Source organism: Oncorhynchus masou, unplaced genomic scaffold, assembly GCF_036934945.1.
Source record: "Oncorhynchus masou masou isolate Uvic2021 unplaced genomic scaffold, UVic_Omas_1.1 unplaced_scaffold_560, whole genome shotgun sequence".
NCBI lineage: Eukaryota > Metazoa > Chordata > Actinopteri > Salmoniformes > Salmonidae > Oncorhynchus > Oncorhynchus masou.
The window spans coordinates 106,777-113,018 of record NW_027012018.1 but is presented as its reverse complement, the minus strand read 5'-3'; the positions used below and the strand labels follow the sequence as shown (position 1 = coordinate 113,018).

Sequence of the window (6,242 nt, the reverse complement as noted above, 5' to 3'; positions counted from 1 at the left end):
CTGTCTAACATACGGCCCACTAGTAGACGCTACAGTAGAACTGTCTAACATACGGCCCACTAGTAGACGCTACAGTAGAACTGTCTAACATACGGCCCACTAGTAGACTGCTAACATACGTAGAACTGTCTAACATACCCGGCCGCACAGTAGAACTGTCTAACATACGACTAGTAGACTACAGTAGAACTGTCTAACATACGGCCCACTAGTAGACGCTGTCTAACATACGTAGAACTGTCTAACACTACGGCCCACTAGTAGACTGCTACAGTAGAACTGTCTAACATACGGCCCACTAGTAGACGCTACAGTAGAACTGTCTAACATACGGCCCACTAGTAGACGCTACAGTAGAACTGTCTAACATACGGCCCACTAGTAGACGCTACAGTAGAACTGTCTAACATACGGCCCACTAGTAGACGCTACAGTAGAACTGTCTAACATACGGCCCACTAGTAGACGCTACAGTAGAACTGTCTAACAGTAGACGGTAGAACTGTCTAACATACGGCTCGTAGTAGACGCTCGTAGTAGAGCTAACAGTAGAACATACGGCCCACTGTCTGTCTACATACGGTAGACCCAGTAGAACTGTCTAACATATGGCCCACTAGTAGACGCTACAGTAGAACTGTCTAACATACGGCTCCAGTAGACGCTAGTAGAACTGTCTAACATATGGCCCACTAGTAGACGCTTCAGTAGAACTGTCTAACATACGGCTCGTAGTAGACGCTACAGTAGAACTGTCTAACATACGTCCCACTAGTAGACCCACTGTCTAACATACGGCCCACTAGTAGACGCTACAGTAGAACTGTCTAACATACGGCCCACTAGTAGACGCTACAGTAGAACTGTCTAACATACGGCCCACTAGTAGACGCTACAGTAGAACTGTCTAACATACGGCCCACTAGTAACATACGAGTAGACGCTACAGTAGAACTGTCTAACATACGGCCCACTAGTAGACGCTACAGTAGAACTGTCTAACATACGGCCCACTAGTAGACGCTACAGTAGAACTGTCTAACATACGGCCCACTACAGTAGAACTGTCTAACATACGGCCCACTAGTAGACGCTACAGTAGAACTGTCTAACATACGGCCCACTAGTAGACGCTACAGTAGAACTGTCTAACATACGGCCCACTAGTAGACGCTACAGTAGAACTGTCTAACATACGGCATACAGGCCCACTAGCCCACTAGTAGACGCTACAGTAGAACTGTCTAACATACGGCCCACTAGTAGACGCTACAGTAGAACTGTCTAACATACGGCCCGTAGTAGACGCTGCAGTAGAACTGTCTAACATACGGCCCACTAGTAGACTGTCTGTCTAACATACGGCCCTGTCTAACATATGGCCCACTAGTAGACGCTTCAGTAGAACTGTCTAACATACGGCTCGTAGTAGACGCTACAGTAGAACTGTCTAACATATGGCCCACTAGTAGACGCTACAGTAGAACTGTCTAACATACGGCCCACGCTAGTAGAACTGTCTAACATACGGCCCACTAGTAGACTGTAGAACTGTCTAACATACGGCCCACTAGTAGACGCTACAGTAGAACTGTCTAACATACGTAGAACCCACTAACATACGTAGTAGACGCTACAGTAGAACTGTCTAACATACGGCCCACTAGTAGACGCTACAGTAAACTGTCTAAACATACGGCCCACTAGTAGACGCTACAGTAGAACTGTCTAACATACGGCCCACTAGTAGACGCTACAGTAGAACTGTCTAACATACGGCCCACTAGTAGACGTAGTAGAACTGTCTAACATACGCTACAGTAGAACTGTCTAACATACGGCCCACTAGTAGACGCTACAGTAGAACTGTCTAACATACGGCCCACTAGTAGACGCTACAGTAGAACTGTCTAACATACATAGTAGACGCTACAGTAGAACTGTCTAACATACGGCCCACTAGTAGACGCTACAGTAGAACTGTCTAACATACGGCGGCCCAGTAGAACTGTCTAACATACGGCCCACTAGTAGACGCTACAGTAGAACTGTCTAACATACGGCCCACAGTAGAACTGTCTAACATGAGTAGACGCTACAGTAGAACTGTCTAACATACGTCCCACTAGTAGACGCTACAGTAGAACTGTCTAACATACGGCTCGTAGTAGACGCTACAGTAGAACTGTCTAACATAAGGCTCGTAGTAGACGCTACAGTAGAACTGTCTAACATACGGCCCACTAGTAGACGCTACAGTAGAACTGTCTAACATACGGCCCACTAGTAGACGCTACAGTAGAACTGTCTAACATACGGCCCACTAGTAGACGTAGTAGAACTGTCTAACATACAGTAGAGAACTGTCTAACATACGGCCCACTAGTAGACGCTACAGTAGAACTGTCTAACATACGGCCCACTAGTAGACGCTACAGTAGAACTGTCTAACATACGGCCCACTAGTAGACGCTACAGTAGAACTGTCTAACATACGGCCCACTAGTAGACGCTACAGTAGAACTGTCTAACATACGGCCCTACTAGTAGAACTGTCTAACATACAGTAGAACTGTCTAACATACGGCCCACTCGTAGTAGAACTGCTACATACGTAGAACTGTCTAACATACGGCCCACTAGTAGACGCTACAGTAGAACTGTCTAACTACGGCCCACTAGTAGACGCTACAGTAGAACTGTCTAACTGTCCCGTAACGCTGCAGTAGAACTGTCTAACATATGGCCCACTAGTAGACGCTACAGTAGAACTGTCTAACATACGGCTCGTAGTAGACGCTACAGTAGAACTGTCTAACATATGGCCCACTAGGCCCACTAGTAGACGCTACAGTAGAACTGTCTAACATACGGCCCACTAGTAGACGCTACAGTAGAACTGTCTAACATACGGCTACAGTAGAACTGTCTAGATAGAGACGCTACAGTAGAACTGTCTAACATACGGCCCACTGTCTAGTAGTAGACGCTACAGTAGAACTGTCTAACATACGGCCCACTAGTAGACGTCTAACATACGGCCCACTAGAGACTGTCTAACATACGGCCCACTAGTAGACGCTACAGTAGAACTGTCTAACATACGGCCCACTAGTAGACGCTACAGTAGAACTGTCTAACATACGGCTCGTAGGCCCACTAGTAGACGCTACAGTAGAACTGTCTAACATAAGGCGGCCCACTGTCTAACATAAGTAGTACGCTACAGTAGAACTGTCTAACATACGGCCCACTAGTAGACGCTACAGTAGAACTGTCTAACATACGTCTAACCCACTAGTAGACGCTACAGTAGAACTGTCTAACATAAGGCTCGTAGTCGACGCTACAGTAGAACTGTCTAACATACGGCCCACTAGTAGACGCTACAGTAGAACTGTCTAACATACGGCCCACTAGTAGACGCTACAGTAGAACTGTCTAACATACGGCCCACTAGTAGACGCTACAGTAGAACTGTCTAACATACGGCTCGTAGTAGACACAAATAAATATTTGAATTTGTTACATTTTTTTGACTAACAACAATCTCAATCGACATTTAAATAATTAAAACCAAACCATAACTATTTAGAAATTATAATGGACCTAAATGTAGTCTCTTCACTCTGTCCAGCTAGCTAACAGTCATCATAATGAAAGCTACATATATAGTCTCTTCACTCTGTCCAGCTAGCTAACAGTCATCATAATGAAAGCTACATATATAGTCTCTTCACTCTGTCCAGTGTTAGTGTTTCATACTGGAGAGGGAATGCAAATCAACGACGCTGGACAGAGTGGAATCAGGTGTATCAAAAAGGCCGTTTATTGATCAAAGATATCTTGTCCCGCAGTTTAACGTGCACGGATCTAGTTCATATAACCCGGTAAGGAGTCAGGTGAAAAAGAGGCCTAGATATTGGTCACAGCAGATTTTATACATGGAATATGTAGGTGGAGTCTTGTCGTGTTGGTCTTCTGACTGGTCCTGAAGTGTTGGAGGCGGGCCTTGCTCTAGCCAGAGCGGGCCCCATTGGTGCACAGCAAAGTCCTTTTCTCTTGGCACCCGACCAGTAGGGGGGGGTAGAGTGTGTGTGTACAGTGAGTTTTACAGGGGAGTAATATTTGCGTGATGGCAGCTGTGTGTCCTTCGGATAATCATGTTATTGCACACAGGCTCTAGACTTGGCTGAAGACACTGGGCCCAGAGTTATCTGAGGGCATCTGGTTTAACCAGAGCTTTGGTCTGCTAGTAATGCTTTATATTAGATTATTTATATAACACCATTTATATAACAGTCATCATAATGAAAGCTACATATATAGTCTCTTCACTCTGTCCAGTTAACTAACAGTCATCATAATGAAAGCTACATATATAGTCTCTTCACTCTGTCCAGTTAGCTAACAGTCATCATAATGAAAGCTACATATATATAGTCTCTTCACTCTGTCCAGTTAGCTAACAGTCATCATAATGAAAGCTACATTTATAGTTTATTCACTCTGTCCAGCTAGCTAACAGTCATCATAATGAAAGCTACATTTATAGTTTCTTCACTCTGTCCAGCTACCTAACAGTCATCATAATGAAAGCTACATTTATAGTCACTTCACTCTGTCCAGCTAGCTAACAGTCATCATAATGAAAGCTACATTTATAGTCTCTTCACTCTGTCCAGCTAGCTGAAAGCTACATTTATAGTCTCTTCACTCTGTCCAGCTAGCTGAAAGCTACATTTATAGTCTCTTCACTCTGTCCAGCTAGCTAACAGTCATCATAATGAAAGCTAGACAGTCAGGGAGCATCAAAAATTCCCAAACCGATGGATAGAGGACATTTTGCACATTTTGACGCCAAGACAATACATACACATTTTAAGTGCGGCACTCCGGACATTGGTGAAGACTGAATGCGGCCCGCAGAGCAAAATGAGTTTGACAACCCTGTGCTAGAGTAGTGTTACTCACGAATTGCGGCAATTGTACTGCCAATAACATGGGCGACCTAACTATTTAGTGCTTTAACTGTTTGGTTTTAGGAGGAGATTATGGTTGTTTGTACACTGTCACCGTGACAACACTGAGTATGGCTATGAATGTATTCCTGCACCTTCTTGAATATCCTCTGTGACTTCTTAGATGCCTTCATATAACTGGAAATGAAACGATAGCCTTATGTATGAAAGGATATACAAATATTTTGTATTTTAGTCAACTTATTTCTGAAGATTTGAATATTGAATGTTTACAGAATATTAAACTTTTTCAATAAAAGTAAGTTGATTTGTGTTCATTGTGTCAGTCTTGTTTTATTATCACTGTATAATAATAATAAACCTGAATTTGAGGACGGATCGGATAGGTCTTCAATTTTAATACAACAGTTCTTGTTAACACAACTGTCATTCACTTCCTGCTATTTCCTCATTTCCTTCCACCTACCTCTATCGCCACCTTGTGGAATGTGTGATGTACAGTTGTTTTAATAATCATCATGACAGCCAAATGACAGTTTTGAAAAATTACCGATGAAGCCTATTTGTCCAATTTGGTGTTTTTTAAGATATGGTCCAGACTCTGCCACATACTGTATAAGACGTGTCTCCATTAGCGTGTCCTGTCACTCACAACCCAGATTATTGTCATGTCTTATCTGAGTCTTTTTTAACCTGACCAGTTTTTCTACTTTTATTTTCTGGTAAACACATAATACTGAAGACTGTGTCCAGTGAAAGCCCTGATCGGTCAAATATCTGATCAGTTACCTGATCAATTAACTGATCAATTATCTAAAAATTACCTGATCAATTATCTGATAAATTACCAGATCAATTACCTGATCAATTGTCATCTTTGGCCTTTCAGTGAGACGGCTCCAATGATGGCTGGTGAAGAATACTGGTAGCTTGAGGTTTGAAAGTAAATAGATTAATTCAACTTCCTTTTTCACAGTTTCCTTCCCCCAACCTGGACCAAACAGTGAAAACTCTGACCACTCAATCATGTTGTCAAGTATCTTCTTCAGTCTTTGATGAAGGGCTAATATGGAGGCCCTGTTCAGTCTTCGGTGAGGGGATACCATGAAGGGCCCTGTTCAGTCTTCGGTGACGGGCTACCATGAAGGGCCCTGTTGAGTCTTTGGTGAGGGGATACCATGAAGGGTCCTGTGTGGCTCAGTCGGTAGAGCATGGCGCTTGCAACGCCAAGCGTCGTGGGTTCGATTCCCACTGGGGCCA

General features: G+C 43.6%; 1 non-coding gene across 1 annotated transcript; it reads left to right on the top strand.

Annotated features, from left to right (window-relative positions):
• The first annotated feature begins 6,166 nt into the window (after positions 1-6,166).
• Positions 6,167-6,242, top strand: trnaa-ugc (transfer RNA alanine (anticodon UGC)). Its single transcript has one exon. It is a non-coding gene; the product is annotated as a tRNA-Ala (tRNA).